The following is a 19,334-nucleotide window of genomic DNA, read 5'->3' on the forward strand; positions in this document are numbered from 1 at the left end:
AGTTTTGCCAAGTCGGGGAAAAGGGACGCCGCCTCGGTCCCGGATGTAAGATGGCGGCGCGGGGGGCGGCCTGGCGGGGCGGTCACGTGGTGGGGAGTAGCGCGCGAGCCTCCTTAAGTGATCTCTATGGTTCGTCCGGATTCACTGGAGCAGCGGAGCGCGAGACGGGGCGTGTGTCCGCGCTCGCCGGGCTGCTGCCGCTGCCACTGCCACCCATGCCGCCGTCCGGCCCGGTTTCAGTTTTACGGGGTTTTTGTTTGTTTTATTCTCGCCTCCTGCAGAGGTGCACGAGATTTCCCCGAAGGGTGCTGGGGAGCCGGTGGCCTGGGGACTTCTGGGCTGTGCCGTGTTTTCTGGTTGCGGCGCCGGAGTCGGTGTTGCCTCTGCGGGAAGCGCTCCGGCGTTCTCCCGGGCGGAGAGCCGGCCTCGCGCGGGTGGGGGGAGCGCGGCAACGGTGGGGGCCCAGCCGCCGCCCAGCCCCCACCGCAGGGAGGGGAGCGGGCGGCACAGCCCGGAGACGTGGCGGGAGCGCGACGGGCGAAGCGCGGGAGCGCTGCTTGCTGCCTCTCGGGGACCGTCCAGGTCCCGTAGGCGTCTGCTGTGCTTTTGCCGCCCATTTCATGCTTTCGAGTGGCCCGGGGGACGGCGTCCCCTCGGGGCGGCGGAGGGAGCGGCTGCCTCCGCTAGGACGCCTCCGCACCTTTTCTCTTTCCAGAGCTGTCGGTTACGTAGAAGACGCCGGCCCGGCCTCCCCCGGGCGCCGGCGCCGCTGTGATGCCCGGAGCTCCCGGGGCACGCCTGGTGCGGCCGAGCGGCTCGGCGCTGGGCGGGGTCTGCGGGCGCGGCGGGGAAGGGCAGGGGCGCCGGGCCGACGTCGGCGGCTGAGGATGGACGAAGGAGCGCCGGAGCCGCTTCGCTCGCCTCAGCGTGGTCCGGTGCCTCCCTGACACCATGGCCCTGGCTGAGGTAGTAGTTTGTGCTGTTGGTCGGGTTGTGACATTGCCCGCTGTGGAGATAACTGCGCAAGCTACTGCCTTGCTAGTGCTGGTGATGCTCAGCGCCGCGGAGGACAATGGCTGGGAATCCCCTTTGTTTTCCGGGGCGCGGGGGCAGCCCGCCGAGCCCCGGCAGGGCCGGCCACCACGGAAACCGTTAGTTGTACATTTTCCCGGAGGGAGGAAGGGACTGCGGGGAGAGGGATGGACGGGGACGTTTGTAAAGCTGGGGAAGACCTAAGTCTTTGGATTCGCTATTTGCTCGAAAAGGAAGGAATGAAATTGTGAGAGAGATTGACACATAACTTTTCCACCCTAAATAATTTTACCGCTTCTTTCAGTAGTTGATGCAAGATTTAGTTTGTACCTATTTTACTTCATTCTTTATCTGTGGGTCGGAGTGGTGTGAGGTATCTTGTGCAGAACTGGCATGAGGGGCGGAATAGTAGACCCATTAATTATAAAGTTTATGCCTTAACAGTTCAAATCTGTTTTTTTTGATATGTTCTCTCGTTAAATCTAAGAGCTTTTAAAATGTAAACCCAAAGAAATTAAAAGTTTCTGTTTAAACTTTGCAACTCTTTGAATAAGAAGATTGAATTCATAGTTAAATGCACTATTGAGATTTTTTAATGTATGAGGCAAATAAATTCTCTTTACAGTGTGCTGTGCTTTTTTTTCCCTTTCTTTTTAGTTTAACTTTGGGGGCTCAAATTCTGCCGGTGTGGTGGGATTTTTTGGCTTTTGATTCTCATGTTGTAATCATTTATATCATTGCATTTCAGTGTGGGAGAAAAGGATCTAGGTAGGAGCTAGAAGTGTGGTTTCTGGATACTTTGAGTTTAACATCTAAGATTGCCCATTTTGATTTGTGAGGGACCACTACGCCAAGCAGGAAGATCCAATTTTTATAAAGAAAATGTAGTTTGGAAAACTAATGAAATTACTCGGTATTTTAAATACCCTGAAGTCTGGGTGGAAAAGATGATTGTATTTCTAAAATTATAATTTCACTGAGAGAAATTGGTGGTAAATTTTAGTACTTTTCTTAGAAAACTGATCCGGTTTTGATTTGTGCAGAATAATTAGCTTTGTGATGTAATCACAAACATTCTGCGGTTTAATTTTTGATGCATAATTGAAAAAAACTAAGGCAATTCTTTACTAAGAAAAAGGCACATATAAAGAGAAAAAACTAAAGCCAACCGAATCCTTTTTGTCCCCTTCAGGAGGAGTTTGATGCTTTCGTAATTCAAAAGTTATCTAATAAGTATGCCTTGGTTTGGTTTGGTTTAGCTTTGAGAGAGAACTTTGCTCAATCTGATCTCATCTGGATGGAGCTGCCTCATTGTGGGAAGGACAGTATAGAACCTTACGTTGAATCTTAAAATGCATAAAATATTTGAGAGTTGGCTCTTGGAGTTTGCTTTCTTGATATCAAAGAAAATTCAGGTCTTTATTAAATGCCAATTCTTTTAAATGATGAAAATCTTTGGGTGCTACGTCAAATCTTGATTTATGGAGAAACTAATAAAATTCTAATTGTAGTATAATAATTTTCATTTTCCAAAATACTCCATTCAGCCAGCCATGCTAATTCTCATCCGACAGGTCATCTTTCCCACTATGCTTTTTAACATTTTATAGGGGATCAACAGTTGTTAATTTGTGCCCAAAAGTACTACAGATTCTGCCAGTAATTTATTGAACTTTAACGGATCAGCAGATAGGAAGCTGAAGTATACAGATAAAGTATTCACAGTTTATCTTCTGCTTTTAAAGTAAATTTCATCCAGAACTGTATGTTGCCCACATAGTAGGAACATTTTGTTGTTGGATATAAAGGTACTTCTATATGTTATTCTTGTTTGCTAAATTACAAGAGAAAATACTGCCCTCAGCCAACTTGTTTTTAGTACCATAGTTATATTTCTGCTCTAATCTCCAGTATTAACAATTAGCCTTTCACTTTTGCATTTCACTTTTACATTTCTGTACACACCGATGAAAATTATCTACTGAACATTTTTACTGTTGACAGTTTCCTACAAGATGAATTTGCCTTATCAAAAGTGCAACTTTCCAATCTTGATGTTTTTGACATTTACTTGGCACAATTGACTTTTTTTGTTGATCCGTTGTCAGGCATTTAAGTAATTTGTATTAGCAAAAAGCCACAGATGGGAAAGAATAAGGCAGTGTTTGGGTGTCCTCAATAAGTACCAGATCAAAGGAAAGCTGAGTTATGGTAATAACATTTTAATAAATGTCATCCTCAATTATTGGAAATGTAGATGTTAATTTTGTGTATGAGACACCTGGAGAAGATTCTTGGGAAGCAGTTTTGCTTCATGCCCCAAAGTCAGAATTCCTGATTGTTAATCTCATATACTAAAGCTTTTGTTTATAAGTTGTTTAAACATAACAGTTGCCTTTTGGTAGGTGGGCCAGGGTGTACTCAAGACATTGTGTCTGTGGAGTGGCCCCAAAGAATTCTTGCCAGAGGAGCCTGACAGCAGAGAGAAGCTCTTCAGTGTATGGGAACTAGGTGCCAGGAAACCTGGGATTTCTTCATGGCTACCCAGCCTTTCTCCCTCTCGTATGTCACATCTCACCTCCTCCATAGTGGGGAGGTGGGGGTGGGGGAGAACTGACAGGAGAGGTACTACTTCCCCCACTGAACACTCCTTCTATAATTTCTGCAACAAAAGGAAAATAGGACAGTCGCCTTCAAAAGTGAATTAGGCCAGATCGGTAATACCCAAGAGGACAATTATGGCCATTGTCGTAAAATCTAAAAAGTCATTGGTGCCACTGAAATCTAGACAATTCAGGCAAAAATATTAAAATCACTTGAATGATTGTCTAACACAATTCACTAAGTGTTTTTGTTAGGATATTGCTGTTAGGCACCATGGGGAAAGCAGAATAATTGTATGGCTACGTCACTGCCCCGAAGGTCAATGCATTTAGAAAAGGTAGAACATGAAGTGCCTAAGAATCAAAATGTGGGCAGGTGAGAAAAGCATTAGTGACCTAGGTTACCTTTGAGACCTGGCAGAAGAAAAAGTGGGTGAAAGAGCTGAGGGGAGGGAAGTACGGAACACTTAGAATAGATCTTGTAATTTAGATGTCTTGATGTTTGTTGTCTCTAGTAGTCATTCTAAAAGTGGCATTGGAGTCTTGGAGATGAGCATTACAATTGTGGTTGATATTCAGTGATACTCTGGCTGTCTTACCTTTTAGCCTTGTATTATCTGCTGTAATACGTTGAGGTGTTTTCTGAATTTGTTTAAGAGAAATATTAGTTTTACATGGAATAGAGTATGCTTTTTTATCTGAAGTTGAGAGTTATTTTTTGTTGTTAGATTTTCATTTTGCAGTTATCTTTCTTTAAAAGCGCTGTTCTGTGCACATGTAATGGAATTGTGCCTACACAGACTTCTGGGCACTAAATTTGTGGATAGGATCCTTTTAAACTGCACCGTTGACGCCCAACAGTACAGATTTGGTTATGAACAAACAAACCCAAGATAGGAGCCTTGTGTTGATTTTACAGGGTAAGTTCCTAGCTCTTTCTTCTTATTCCACCTCAAACAGCTCTTTTGAAAATATACCGTTCTGTTTGCCTTTAGCTGGGTTTCAAATATAATTGAGAGTGTTAGTTCCGTTATTATGTAATCGAGAGTGTTTTATCATGAAGGTCAAGGTTTCTCAGAAGGCCAAATAGTGTCAAATGTCACAGAAAAGTAAACTAGGAACTAAAAAGTGTCCACAGACACTGGCAGTTTAGATCATACATGTAGTTGTAGCGCTGTTTTCTGTTATAAATGAATAATCTCTAATTGCTCTCTGGTGGAGTAACAGACTACAATTATGTGTGTTTCATACTGCTTTGAACTTGAACAAAAATGTATTAAGATTCCTGGGACTTCCCTGGTGGTCCAGTGGTTAAGACACCGTGCTCCCAATGCAGGGGGCCCAGGTTTGATCCCTGGTCAGGGAACTAAGATCCCTGGTCAGGGAACTAAGATCCCACATACCGCAGCTAAGCCCTCGTGCTGTAACTAGAGAAGCCCGCGTGCCTGTTCTTTTTTTTTAATTGAGATATAATTGACATAATTTTATATTAGTTTGATGTGTACAACAATGATTTGGTATATGTTTATATTGCAGAACGATCACCACAGTAAGTCTAGTGAACATCCATCACCACACATAGTTACAGTTTTTTTCTTGTGATGAGAACTTTTAAGATCTGTGCTCTTAGCAACTGTCAAATAATAACATACAGTATTGTTAACTTTAATCACAGTGCTGTACATTACATCCGCATGACTTAATTATTTTATAACTGGACGTCTGTACCTTTTGAGCACCTTCAACCCGTTTTGTCTACCCCCCACCCCTTGCCTCTGGCAACCACCAGAATAACTGAATTCAGTTATTTAATTTTATTTTTTAGATTCCACATATATGTAAGATCATATGGTATTTCTTTTTCTCTGTCTGACTTATTTCACTTAGCATAATGCCCTCAAGTTCCATCCATTTTGTCACAGATGGCAAGATTTCATTCTTTTTTATGGCTGCATAATATTCCATTGTATATATATATGCCACATTTTCTTTATCCATTCATCCATTGATGAAGACTTAGATAGTTTCCATATCTTGGCTATTGTAAATAATGCTGCAGTGAACATGGGGGTTCCTATTATCTTTCTGAGTACATGTTCTCATTTCTTTCAGATAAATACCCAGAAGTGGAATTGCTGGAATTGGTAGCTCTATTTTTAATTTTTCTATACTGTTTTCCATAGTGGCTGCATCTGTTTACATTCCCACGAACAGTGCACAATGATCTCATTTTCTCCACATCCTCGCCAACACTTACTTCTCATCTTTTTGATAATAACCACTGTAACAGGTGTGAGGTAGTATCTCATTATGGTTTTGATTTGCGTTTCCCTGATGATTAGTGATGCTGACCACCTTTTCACGTCCTGTTGGCCATCTGTACGTCTTCTTTGGAAAAATGTCTATTTGGATCCTCTGCCCAGTTTTTAATCAAATTGTTTGTTTTTGCTAATGAGCTACATGAATTCTTTATATATTTTGGATATTAACCCCTTTTCAGAAATATGAGCTGCAGATATTTTCTCCCATTCGATAGGTTGCCTTTTTGACTGTTCTTTAGGAATAACAAACGTTTATGTCTTTTGAGGAGAGAAGTTACACAAGGGGAAAAGAAAATTGCACACACAAAACTTGAAGGAGGTGGTAGGGGAAGAAAGATTGCTTATTAATGAGGACATAAGACTGTTGGCAGGTGGATAGAGGAAAAATGAGAGGGAATATGGAGATTCAGGATTGAATATACAATAGAAAAGGGATAATTGATTGGGCAAGATCCTGTGTTGTTATACTATCTACTCTATTTTTGTGAGGAAACTCTATATGTTAAAAGCATCCTAGCAGTATGTTTGCTGTTTTATCTGTAGTAACATCTGAAAACATTTGAAAGTGCTTTAGAGTAGGGATCAACAGACATTTCCTGTAAAGGGCCAGATATTAAATATTCTAGGCTTTGTGGGTCATATATGGTCTTTATTGCATATGCTGCTGTTTCTCCTCCTTTGCTTTCTTCTTTTTCTGCCCCTCCTCTTCCTTCTTCTCCTTCTTCTTCTTCCTCTTTAAAAATGTAAAATCATTCTCAGCTCATGGGCAATACTAAAAACAGGCCATAGGCCAGATTTGGCCTGCAGGCCAGTTTGCTGACCCCTGCTTTAGAACTTAGCTCTCCTGATAGAACATTTGGTTCCACCCTTACCCCGCCCCCCTTTCTCTCATTAAGTGAGGAAAGAAATAGGTCTTTCTTGGAGAATAAAATGTTGGAATAATTTAATACATTTGAATGTATGTGACCCCGATCTGCTTTTGACCATCATCACTCAGATTTGTGACGATAGTCTGTGTTCCCTTCTCTTGACCCTAATGGCATTTATAGAACAGCTACCCTGAAGTCTCCATTCTGAAAGGACCATGGGGAGATCACATAGACATAGGGAGAGAGATCTGAGGAAACCCAGCTGTGCCTGCCCCAGCTATTTTAAGTCTTCCCAAACTAGGCACCATGCAAGTCCCAGATGATTCCGGTACCAGCTACCATCTGCTGCAAGCTTAGGACACACCCTAAGCAAGAACCATGTAGGCAAGTTTAGTAAAGCCCCAGAACCATGAGAGAGAATAATAACACTGTGGTTGTCGTTGTAAGCCAAAGTTTTGGGGTAATTTGTTACATAGCAGTAGATAACCAGAAATGGTTTGGGGACCTGGAAATGGAGTATTACTATAACAAAACCTAAAACACGTGACAGTGGCTTTGCAACTGAGCTGCCCACATATGTTGGAAGGGCCTTGAAGAGATGAGTAGCAGAAATCTGATGGATGTTGAGGTTGTCAGTAGGGTTTAAAGGAAAGTGAGGAAAAAATTATTAAAGTTGGAGGAAAAGCTTTTGTTAATAAAACTGCCGCTTAGGATAATGTAGAAATAGAAAATAATACTTAATGAACTGAGACATCAGCCTGAACAGTTTCCAAGCTAAAGTTTTAAAGTTTCAACTGGTTTCTTTTAGCTGATATCATGAAATACAGATAATGATGAGCTAGAGAAGAAATTATTCAGTTTTCAAGCAAAATTTTGAGGAAATATATAAAAGTCAGGACTTGCTGGGTTAGAAAAGAAAACCCTTTTCTGATGACCAGTCTCCTGCAGCAGAATATTCCCAAAGTAAAAAAAAGGCCTCAGGACAAAATCAAATTCACAGCTCCGTCATGAAAAGTTCTCAGGGTAAAGATGAAACTAAGGATTAGGCTGTGAAATCCTTTATTAAGACCCCAGAAAAATTAAGGTGATGCCTTACAGGGAGCCCCATGTAGACAAGATTTGTTGATGTGGCTTTTGTCTAATGAAGTAAACCCCAATGAGATCAATAAGATTCATAGGAAACTTACAAAGCTTTTAAGAAAATTATATTGTAGAAATACTATTAGCTTGAACTATAAAGAATAGAGATGGCTTCAAAATGAAAAGAAGCTTTTAGACCCTAGAACTTCTACAGGCAGGAATATTTTATGGAGTAGGAAGAAGAACTCAGGATGGAGCCAAGAGCTGAGGAGAATCATCGCAGGCAATAGAAGTGAACCTTAATCAAGGAATTGGCAGCATGTGCCCAGTTTGATTTGCTGTGGGTGAGAGACTGCCACATGCCTATGGTGTTTTCTCCCTTTTTGAATGGGGGTATTTATAGTGATTATTCTATGCTTGTCTACCCTACCATGTATATTGCGTATGTGGGGGACAGAAAATTTGTCTCTCTAGTTCACAGGTTTTTAGACCTAAGAGGAAGGGTACTTTTCCTCTAGGAAAAGGTACTATTCTCATTGCTTTTCTACGCCACCCCCTTTTTTTGTAATTTTAAATCACATAATAAAACAACAGAAAATATATTTGAATGTAGCTTGAGTGACTGTAAGCACGCACAAAAATTCTCTTCTGTCTTGAATCTCGTATTTTAATATATGCTAAGTACTGAACACAGGGCCTACCTGGTGTGTAATTATTTTTTTGTAAATGCTAATTTCCCTTATCATTCTCTTTCCTTGCGGTGACATTATCTTTACCCATGGTGTCCAGTTCCCTCCTGCTGATTTTTTGTTCACCAGGGCTCTCTACTCCCCCAGCCCCTCCTCCACGCCACCAGGCCTCTCCATATGCTCCAGACTTTTTCTGGCATTTTATTACTGTCATCCAAACTCTGAACTTGCCTACCTTATTTTTTCAAAGACTTATAGAGTGACTAGATAATTAACATGAATAATACTAAAGTGTTAACACAAAAGTTTTACTTGGATAATTGCAATAGCAACCTTCAGTGTTTAGCCTGTGGAGTTAGCTAAAATTTCAAGCATTTTTGTAGGCTGCCTGAGTCTATTTTTGGTAAGGACCCTGAAGTTGATGCTCAAGTCATGCCATTCATGTTCTTTTCTAATAGACAGTGGCCATCCTTTAGGGATGGAATATAGTGTAGAACGCTGTGCTAAAATCTGTTCTGGCTCTTCTCCATGTTATGTACCATCTGTGAAGCTTGGAGTCTAGGTCAAATGTATCTTTTGTTTCCTCTTCCCCAGCATTTTGTAGAGGATTCTAATCTAATTAAAATTAATGTCAATAGCAGTGTTGAAGAAGAAAACCTAAAAGGAAGAGAATTTTTGAAAGAAGGGGTATGGGAAAAGAGGAGGGCAGTTTTACCTGAATTGTTTTGCCTTGAAAAATAAATGTGCTTGTGTAATTCTGTGAGTCAGTGAATATGTGTACATAAATACACATTTCTTTATTTAGCCAGTATTAATGAGTATCCCTGTGACTCCTCCAATATACTAGCTTCTATGGGGATAAGATAAATTAGAGAGACCACTAATTCTGCAGGACTGGCTCCGACAACAGTTGGGCAGTGTGCACTGTGTGGGGCCTGGGAGATGGTTTCTGCATAATATTAGAACGCGTGTGCGCTCTCAGCTTTAAAAATGATGCTGAATTCTCAGGAAAATTGAACTCCATTAACAGTAACATCTTCTGTAAATCAAAAGCTTGCAAAGCCTTAATGAAAAGGAAGCCATCTAACCTTAAAAATGAATTTATTACTAAATGAATTTAATTCACAAAAGGAATTTTCCCTAATATTTAGGCTCTTCTTGATTTTGGTTTCGTTTGTTTTTATTAACATTTTTAGTTGTTTGGTTTGGTCAAATATTGAATTTGAGTTAAAAGATCTTCTCTGAGGATGCAGTCTAATAATGAGGCCAAGTAAATGATGGAAAAATCAGTTTCCAAGTGTGGCAGGGCAGTGGCTCTGTAGTCTTTGCACGGCAAATAGTATGTCTAACTTTTTCAGTGATCTGCAAAACTGAGCTACTCATTCCTACACAAATGAATGTGCTGATTTTGTCTCCCCCCACACCTTTTTTGCTCACTTTCTTCATTTCTTCCCTCTTCTTGTTTCCCTGACCTCTGGGGAGAAGTGATGTGGCACCAGAAACAAGAGGCACACTCACAGTTACATCCTGCTGACTCGTCATGGGGCTCTAGGCAAGTCACTAATCAGGAAATTGGGGGAGTCAGTGCTGGCTGGGGAGTTAGTAGGTTGAGGAGGTGAGGACAGACCCTGATGACGTCAGGGCCTTGGCAGTGCAACTTCTATCGATACATATTTCCATTGCCACCACTTAACCTTAGAGGCGTGGATGATCCAGCAGTGAGTTATTCTGTGCAAGAGGGAGCGAGGGCTTTAGATCAGGTGGCCAGAGGGTTATTTCCTCTCTCTGCTGTTTAACAGCTGTGTGGCGTCAGGTGAATTTCTTAATCTCAGTTTCCTATTTGTAATACCTACAATGAAAGGTCGTTCTGAGGATCACAGATAATGTACCTAAAGTGCCCAACAAAGTCCTGACACAAGGAGTGTTTATAAATGGTAGCTACTTGAAGTAGTCTAAAGTCTCTTTCACATGCTTAATAGACTTATATAATTTCAGTCTTAATCTCTCTCTCTCTCACACACACACACACACACACACACACACACACACACACACATTACCATTCTACGCTCCTGAAATTGTATATGTACCTTACCACTTAAAGAACGGCCTTTTGTCATCAGGGAAATGGTCCTATTGCCAGTTTAAAGGAATATTCAGGAAATGGCTCAGAAAAAGATAAAATGCAGAATGTATTATTTTCTTAAAAAATTATTCTTTGGTAATGTTAGCTCTTTATCTCCCCTGCTTAATTGTGATGTCTACCAACATTGTCAAAAACAGTAGCCAATCCAAGTATTTTCTTGTTGATTGAAGTCTAGCCTGTCTGGGACTAGAGCACCCCTCTTAAGCTTGCTAGCAGTTGTGTCACATTGCTTGAGTCGACAAATAAATGGCCAGGAGTCATTCTGCATGATAGCCTTTCCATTCTATAGAAACTATGAAACTGATCCAAATAAATGGCTGGGTCCCCCAGGCCGGTGGATCTGTATGTTGCCCCTTTGTTACAGTGTCATATCCTCTTGACTGCCTTTCAGGGCAAAGAGCAACTGTGCAGCACAGGTAAGAGAGTGGAGCCAGGTGACATGCTGATGAGATGTTGCAGCCCCTGCAAGAGGGGCTCTGTCTTTGCGGAAGGGTGTAGTATTGCTATTGTGACAAGTGTCTTTTTAGTCAAAAGCAATAAATCTTCCCTTGTTTAAATGACAGATGGTTAGGATTGTTACTTCTGTTTCCAGCAAACCCATAAGAGGAAAAACAAACAACTGACGTTGAGTTCTTCTTGGTTTTCAAGAGTACTAGGAAAAATTTGAAACAGTGTAGTTTCAGTAAGGTTATACGGTGTTTGAGGTCAACCCCACCCACTCCCACTGTGATGTCCACATCCTAAATCCCCAGAACCTATGAATACGTTAGGTTACACAGCAAAGGATTATGACTGCAGATGGAGTTAAGGTTGCTAGTCAGCTGCCCTTAAAATAGGGAGACTATCCCAGATTACCTGGTGAGCCCAATACAATCACAGTGTAATAGGGACCCAGGTTGCCTCTAGAAGCTGGAAAAGGCAAAGAAGTGTAGTCTCTTCTAGAACCTTCAGAAAGTCCTGCCGACACCACGATTTTAGCCCAGTGAGACCCATTTCAGACTTCTGACCTCCAGAATTACATGATAATAAATCTGTGTTGCTTTAAGTCATTAAGTTTGTGGTAATATTTCAGCAGCGATAGAAAACTAATATAGCATTTAACTGTGAACAACTAAATATCTAAAATTGATGAACCCAAATTTCCTCCTCCTCTCTTTCCAAGTAAGGTGCCATAACCAGGGAAATGACAAAGCAAAAGCAAGGGAGAGGAAAGTCAGCAAAGGGCCAGGCTGGCCGGCTTGCTGGCTGCCTGCTGCTTAGAGTGGTCTCTTCGCTTCCTATCTCAGTATTTATCCTCTGCCCTGCCTTGGGCCAGGGGGGCTCTTCCCCACATTGCCTCGGGCCTCGTGTTGCCTCCACTTCTCTTTTCCCCAGTGGTCTTCTCTCCAGGTCCCCTCTTCTGCTCTGTGGGAGCTAGCAGAAGCCCAAGCTAGCAAGAGGAAAATGGACATTCCTACCAATTCCCTCCCTTCCCTTCCATACCCACATAGTCTCTGGGGAAGAATCTTGAATGAAAGCAAGCAAAGAACAAAAGGAAAAGAGATGCCTGAAAACAGGCTCGAAACAGTAATGGGAAGAGTGACATACAGGAGATGCCACCTCATCTTGTTGACTTAGCTGTCACCATTTTCCATAGCAAAGTTATTCCAGTGTACTCTGTACCAGGGCTCAGTGTAACTATTATTCCTGTGCCCTCGGTAGTACAGTAGAACCTCCTCCATTTCTCTAAATAGTTAACTGCACACTTAGAGCTCCTGACATAGAGTTTAGGATGCAGAGTTAAGTACTTTGTGTGTACTTCACCCCATTGCCATCTGTGATCTCTAAAAATTTGATACACTCTAGCTAGTCAAATATTCATTGATCCTCCACTGTGCATTTGGCGGTACACTAGATGTAGGAAGCGGTGCTGGGCCCAGCGCCATCACTCTGAGGACCAAGTGGAGCCCCCTTTCTGGTGGAAAATGATTTCTCTGGGATTACGATCAGCAGTCCTGTTTCCTTGGAACAGCACATAAGCAACTTACTGCAGGTGTTGTCCTGAAGACATGAGCTTATGTAATGTAGACAAGAACAAAAAAAATCAAAATTCCTCCCCGAAAGGTTACTCAGTGACTCCTTGTGCCTCCAAGAGTACAATAAGCTCTTTCTTTGGAATCTGGGAGGTGCTTCCGGGGCATGAGAAGGAACACTCCACACAGCTGTCTTTGATGTGATCTCCCAGGTGTGCCCAATAATGCCTTGGGTGCTTTCCAACCACCTGTTGTCATTTTGCAAGTTTTATCAGATGACTCTATATATCGGGTAGGACCAAATCTTTAAAAGGGAAGATGTGACAACTTTAACGCCCATCATGCTCTAGGCATACTCCCTATCAGGGCTGCATCTTCATTCACTAGAGATGGAGATTTACAGTGTCTAATTCTAATCACCTGTCTAGCTACAGTGCTCTAACTGGTCTCCTTGGCTTCTGTCTTTCCCTCCTCCAATCTTGCCCAGGAACTTTTGTTAGAGGGATCTTGAAAGAAAAAAAAAAAAGAAAACAGAAAAAAATTGAGCTACCCCTCTTCTCCCCTCCTGCTTCCTTATCTGAGTTAGATGTTCTCATAATACCCTACACTTTCCCCTTTGTTAGCAGTCGTCACACCGAACTGTAAGTGCCTGTTCACTCACGTGCATCTCCCACTAAACTCTGATCTGTGGCGGCTGGCCCGTGCCTGCCTTGTGTATGTTTGTATGTACACCACTCCACCCTGATGCCAGCAGGCGAACAATGCACGTGGGTGTGTTGAGTGAGTGAAAGCAACTTTGCTACCTAAGAACTTACAGTGATTTCCCCCGTTGTTTATCAGATCTGACCCAGACACTTCATTTCAGTTTTCAGCTCCTTTGATTTTTCTTGTATACAAGCTCTCAGACCTCCTCCTGGCCCCCATCTGGTTCTTGCATCTTCATGCTCTAAGTTGTCTGCTCTGCCTGCCCATCTGTGGTAGCTTGTCTCCAGAGATGGCTGCCATCAGTTTCTTTGTGCACATGCCACTCCCCCACTGAGAGATAGTCCTCTGCCCCCTTGAACCTGGGCTGGACTGTGACTAATTTCACCAAGAGACTGTGGCAGAAGTGACACTCTGCCAATGCTGGGCTACTCTTTAAGAGAGGACAGGCGGTTTCCTATCTCTTGGAGCCCTGAACTGCCGTTAATAAGTCCAGGCAGACAAGCCACGTGGAGGAGGCTGAGCCATCAGCATGGGAGTGAAGAAGCCACGTTAGACAACCAGCCCAGCTGAGCCTTGAGGCAAGTCCAGTCCCAGCTACTCTCTGACCGTAACTGCTCGAAAGATCCCAGGCAGGACCACCTAGTTGAGTACAGTCAGCCTACAGAACCATGAGATAATGAGAGTAGTTTCTGTTGGTTTTTTTTTAAAGATTTTTTGATCTGGACCATTTTTAAAGTCTTTATTGAATTTGTTACAATATTGCTTCTGTTTTATGTTCCGGTTTTTTGGCCCCGAGGCATGTGGGATCTTAGCTCCCCAACCAGGGATCGAACCCGCACCCCCTGCATTGGAAGGCGAAGTCTTAACCACTGGACCGCCAGGGAAGTCCCTCGATAGTAGCTTTAAGCTGCTAAATTTCGGGGTGATCTGCTTTACTGCAATAAATACCCTAAATACCGTCCTCCAAGGTCTCAAACTAGATTTTCAGTAAAGTTTGCCTTTCAAGTCTAGTTGACCTTGGTCGCTCCCTTCTCTCTCATAGAACTTCTCAGTACCACACGTTTTGTCATCCCACTGTACATATCATTATTTTCCATTTCCTGTGTGCTATTCTGGACTCCATTACCAAAGTCCATGATCTCTGAAGATACCAAACAATGAGTCCTAGTACTGGACAAAATGTAATAAATAAGCTGTTGAATTAGAAGCATTCTTGGTCATTTCACCTCTCTGCCAGCTATTTTAGCTGTGATTCTTCGTGGTATCTCTTGGAGCATTCTTTCAAGCCATGGTTGTGAAAGTATGTGTGACTGCAGGCAGCCCTTAGGATCCTTCCACCTGCAGACAGTATGAAAGAGCAGTGGTTCTCCAAGTCTGGTCCCAGATCAACAGCATCAGCATCTCCTGGGAACCTGTTAGAAATGCAGATTCTCAGGTCTACCCCAGACCTATAAAATTTGAAGTTCTGGGGGTGGGGCCCAGCATTCTGTGTCTTAACAAGCCTTCCAGATAATTGTGATGCATGCTGAAGTACGAGAATCACTCTTGTAGTGGAAAGAGTCCTGGTTTTAAGGTCAGAAGGTCTGGGAATCCTTTGTTAAACATTTATTAAATGTGCATCTGCTTATGCGAGGTGTTGCCTTAGGGGCGGGGGATACTAAGAGGGCTGTAGGTTTGTCTCTGCCCTTGTGTGTTGAGGGAGGATGGTGGTGGCTGCACTATTTACATACGTATAAATGAGACATAACCCAAATTATCTGTACAAAGCCTGCACACTGAATGAGATAGTCCTAGATTTTTACCTTTGCTTTTCTATTTAAGGATCAGATACCATTATCGTGAACTTAAATAAACTTTAGGAACCCTTTTATCAGGAAATGTTTTATTAAAGATTACTCAATTAGTAGCCTATGAAGTAGTATTCACGCTCACCATAGGACAGAAAATCCAGGTAACTAAAAAGAAGAAAATTAAAATAATTCATAATCCTATCACCCAGAGCTAATACCATTTCAGTGTATTTTCTTCGCAACTTTTTAATGCCTGGGTCTTTCTGTCCTCTTTCTATATCTGCCTTATGCTCTTAGTAACTTATTGTGACCATTCTAAGTCACTCGTTTGCTGAAGCTTCAACATCTTTTGGTGAACTGGATATAGTATAGTCATGATGGTGTCTGCCCTGGGACTGCACCTGGCTATTCAAGGCATGGGTTTAAGCTGAGTAGTAGTGGAGACAATTACTGGTTCCCCTTTTCACTCCTGTCCATGTCCATCTTTCCCTTTGTTTATTCTCTTTTCTAATCGACCCCATAGATGCCTCCCTGCCTCTTCTCTCCACCTGTCCTACTTTCCTCCTCTCACTTAAGCTTTGTCTTTCCATCCGTGGCTGGCGTGACCTTCCACCCCTTCTCCCCTTGATTCCTCTTTATCCTTCCGGACCCAGTGCCATGACCAACTCATGTGGGAGAGATTCTCTTCCTTGCAGACGCTTAAACGTGTTCTCTGATTTTCCACAGCTCTCTTCATACCTCTCTCATTGTACTCTCTCATGTGAGCGTTACACACGTAAGGTCTGCGGCCTGAGACCAGAGGCTTATTCTTCTCCACATCCCCTAAGAGAAGTGAAGGGGCTTCTGTAAAGTTTGCAAAATGAATAAATAAAACCCCAAGGCCTGTCAGTCACCCAGGACTGCTGTTCACAAGTGCAAGACCCATTGGCAAGCCCCTGGGCTATACAGGCTCCTGACCTTGATACACAGGCACTGTGATTCCTTCAAGGAAGCCTCTGAAAAAGCTCAAGTCCAAATCACAGGGAAGCCTCTGAAAAAGCTCAAATCCAAATCACAGGGAAGTATTGAAACAATACTGCCAAAAAGGGACGGAGCTACTTTCAGGTAAGATAGGAAATGGGCTGCATCTGAGAATAGAGGACTTGGGAATGCTGTTTGTGATGGCCCAGGACCCACAACTAAGGCAATGTGTATTCTCTGAGACAAGATTAGTACCACTACATCTTTATAGAGAAAACTAGAGCTGATACAAGACACAGCCTGTGAGGTGGACTGAAGTAAGACAAAGGAGGTGCTTTCCTTTTTTCTTTAACTGAGGGCAGCAGTCAGTTCCACAGTCATAACTCCGATCTTTGACAACGAGCAGGTCAGAGGGAGGAGGAGGCTGGGAGGCTGAGGAAGAAAGAGAAGCGTCTACAGAGTGGCCTGGGAGGGAGCTTCCCAGCGAACAAAAGACGGCAAAGGAACGGAGCTGATTTTTGTTGTGATGACAGATGAGTTTCCTGCAGTGTCCAGAGAGCAGCCCAGTGGGGAAAGGCGGAGGGGCAGAGCCAGACCTTTGTGTGGATGGAGGGAACGCCGCTGCTTCGCTGCCAGCCTGTCTGTCCTTAGAGACCGGAGTTCAGTTGGAAAGCTGGAGAGACAGCACTTAGTATTTGTCTCTGGGTCACATGTCAAATTAGTGGAGAAGGATTATTTTAAGCTAAAAACAGTTAATACTCAGAGTTCAGAGTTTAGTTCTCTTTTGTGGTTTTGGTTTGCTTTCAGTCATTACGGCTAGATGTGCTTAAAGAAACACATGGTTTTCCATTATGGTCTTGAGAAAGTTAGGAGACACCTGACTGCTAATCTTTATTAGGGGGTGAAATTTCTAGCATCTTACAAACGTTTAGTTTCACAAAGAGGTGAGATGCAGCTTGAACCTGTACTCACAGGATCCTCATCAGGCACTAAACAGGATTGTTCTTTGCCTCCTTTCCTTTATGCTCCATGATCCACCCGTGGCCGGCATGACCTTCACCCTCTATCCTGGACCAACTCCTACTCATCCTTTATGACCCAGTGCAGTGGTCAACACGGAAAACCTTCCCTGACCCTTCTAGACTCTTTAAAAAAGATTTTTTTTTTTGCGGTACGCGGGCCTCTCACTGTTGTGGCCTCTCCCGTTGCGGAGCACAGGCTCCGGACGCGCAGGCTCAGCGGCCATGGCTCATGGGCCCAGCCGCTCCGCGGCATGTGGGATTTTCCCGGACCGGGGCACGAACCCGTGTCCCCTGCATCGGCAGGCAGACTCTCAACCACTGTGCCACCAGGGAAGCCCCCCTTGTAGACTCTTAATCTCTGATTCTCCACGGCACTCCTTCATACCTCTGCTAACTGGACTTATTTCATGTGTTACACATTTTGGGAGCTGGACGCAGGACCTGTGTGTCGCGTGCACATTCTATGGCCTGTGGCCCAAACAAGTCCCCGCTCCTAACCTCCAAATCCATTTTTGTTGTTCTGGAAGGTAACCCTTACCTTCTGCTCCACTTGGCTCTTGTCATAGGACTCAACGGGCCACCTCCATTTCTACTCAAGCAGCATTTGATGAGATTCCTCGGTGATGACAGGCAGCTCTCATCCCCCACTGGGCCAATTCTACCTGGCAGGATTGCACTTGCCCACCTTGATAGGTGGCAGGACAATTACTGGGCGCCTTCTCGATTTGCTTCAAAGCTTCCTGTAACCTGGCAGGGAATGAAATGCACAGCCTTCCAGCTCAATGACATTTAAGGCAACCACTCATCGGTTCAGGCAGCAAAAGAAATTGGTACTCAGCGGCTTGCAGTCTGTTTTTCTGGTTAGAGCTATAAATGAAAGAAGTGATTGTGCTGCTGCACGTGTGACACCAACCTGCCCCCTCCCCGAGCAGTCACGTTCCCTTGCTCTCACTCTGGCTTTGCTCTGGTTCCCCTGAGGAACAGGGTGTTCAGGATTGTACTGGGGGGTTGCCTAGTGCTGTGTGTCTACATTTGAGTCCTACACGCACAAATAAATACAGTAAATGAATATGTGTACATTTAAATTGCATATTCACCCCTACTGAATTTGTAATTCATTCATATGGAAATAGTTTCCACTAAATATTGTAACTCCCCCAATATTCTTATTTAGTCCCTTTTATTCAAGGGGCTAAGTTGCATCACTCAAGGGTGACATTTAAGTGACAGTTACTACAGTGACACAGAGTAATGACCTTGTGAAAGTGTGGTATGCTGGTGTGCTTATCCAGTAATTTATATATACCATAAATACTAGTTGTGATGTCTGAAGAGAACTCAAAAGGCAAGAAATCTTTGTTCCCACACAAATGATTGTGAAATATAACATTTTTAGAAGGATGTTTGGATACGTTTTTGCCCCATGATTCCCCCAAATTCCTTCCCTTCTAAGCAGTAAGTGTTGCATCCCCCTGCCCCTCACTCAAACATTAAAAATAAACAAAAAAATCCTCTTCCTGCTCTCCCTTCTACCCCCAAGGCCTATACAGACACAAAGGGTGGGGGGGGGAAGGAATTTGTCAAATCAAAAGATCCTTACCCTCTCTCAAACTAAATCTGCTTTAATCAGTATGCTAGCACATTCTGTCAAACTCCCCGAGTTTTTAAGCAATACATTATTCCTTCAGTTTGTGCCAAAGCTAAACCTTTGCCAGGCCCCAACTGGCTCTGTGTAGAGGCTGCTGCCAAGTTGACTTCCTTGTCTCAGTCAAGAGGCTGCTGCCCAGCTCTGCTCGAAATTAATAAGGCCAATCAGAAATGCACAAAGCCTGCCCGGCCAATCAATCATCTCCAGGCGTTTGCCATCTCCTCTGTGGTCAGATAAATCACGTTAGAGCTATTACACCAATGACCATAAATTAGGGGCCCTGGCGGTCCGTCCCTCCCAAGGACACAGCAGGCTAGGATGATTCCAGTGCGGGGGAGGGGAGGGGGCCCGCCGGGCGGCGCGTTATCTGTGGTTGCAGAATCCGGGCCCGGCGCGCGGCCTCCCGGAGGACTGGCGTCTGGGCTGCGCCCAGCTGTGGCCCTGGCGCTGCTCAGAG

The 19,334-nt window shown here is 43.6% G+C and overlaps 1 protein-coding gene across 8 annotated transcripts in view; it reads left to right on the forward strand.

Moving 5' to 3' along the window:
* Positions 1-19,334, forward strand: part of MON2 (MON2 regulator of endosome-to-Golgi trafficking) — a 200,508-nt gene that overhangs the window by 132,147 nt on the left and 49,027 nt on the right. The gene's annotated exons all lie outside the window — the stretch shown is intronic.

This window comes from Delphinapterus leucas, chromosome 11 (assembly GCF_059928025.1).
Source record: "Delphinapterus leucas isolate spDelLeu-1000000601 "Yukka" chromosome 11, BTC_Dleu_Yukka2, whole genome shotgun sequence".
In the NCBI taxonomy this organism is placed as follows: Eukaryota; Metazoa; Chordata; class Mammalia; order Artiodactyla; family Monodontidae; genus Delphinapterus; species Delphinapterus leucas.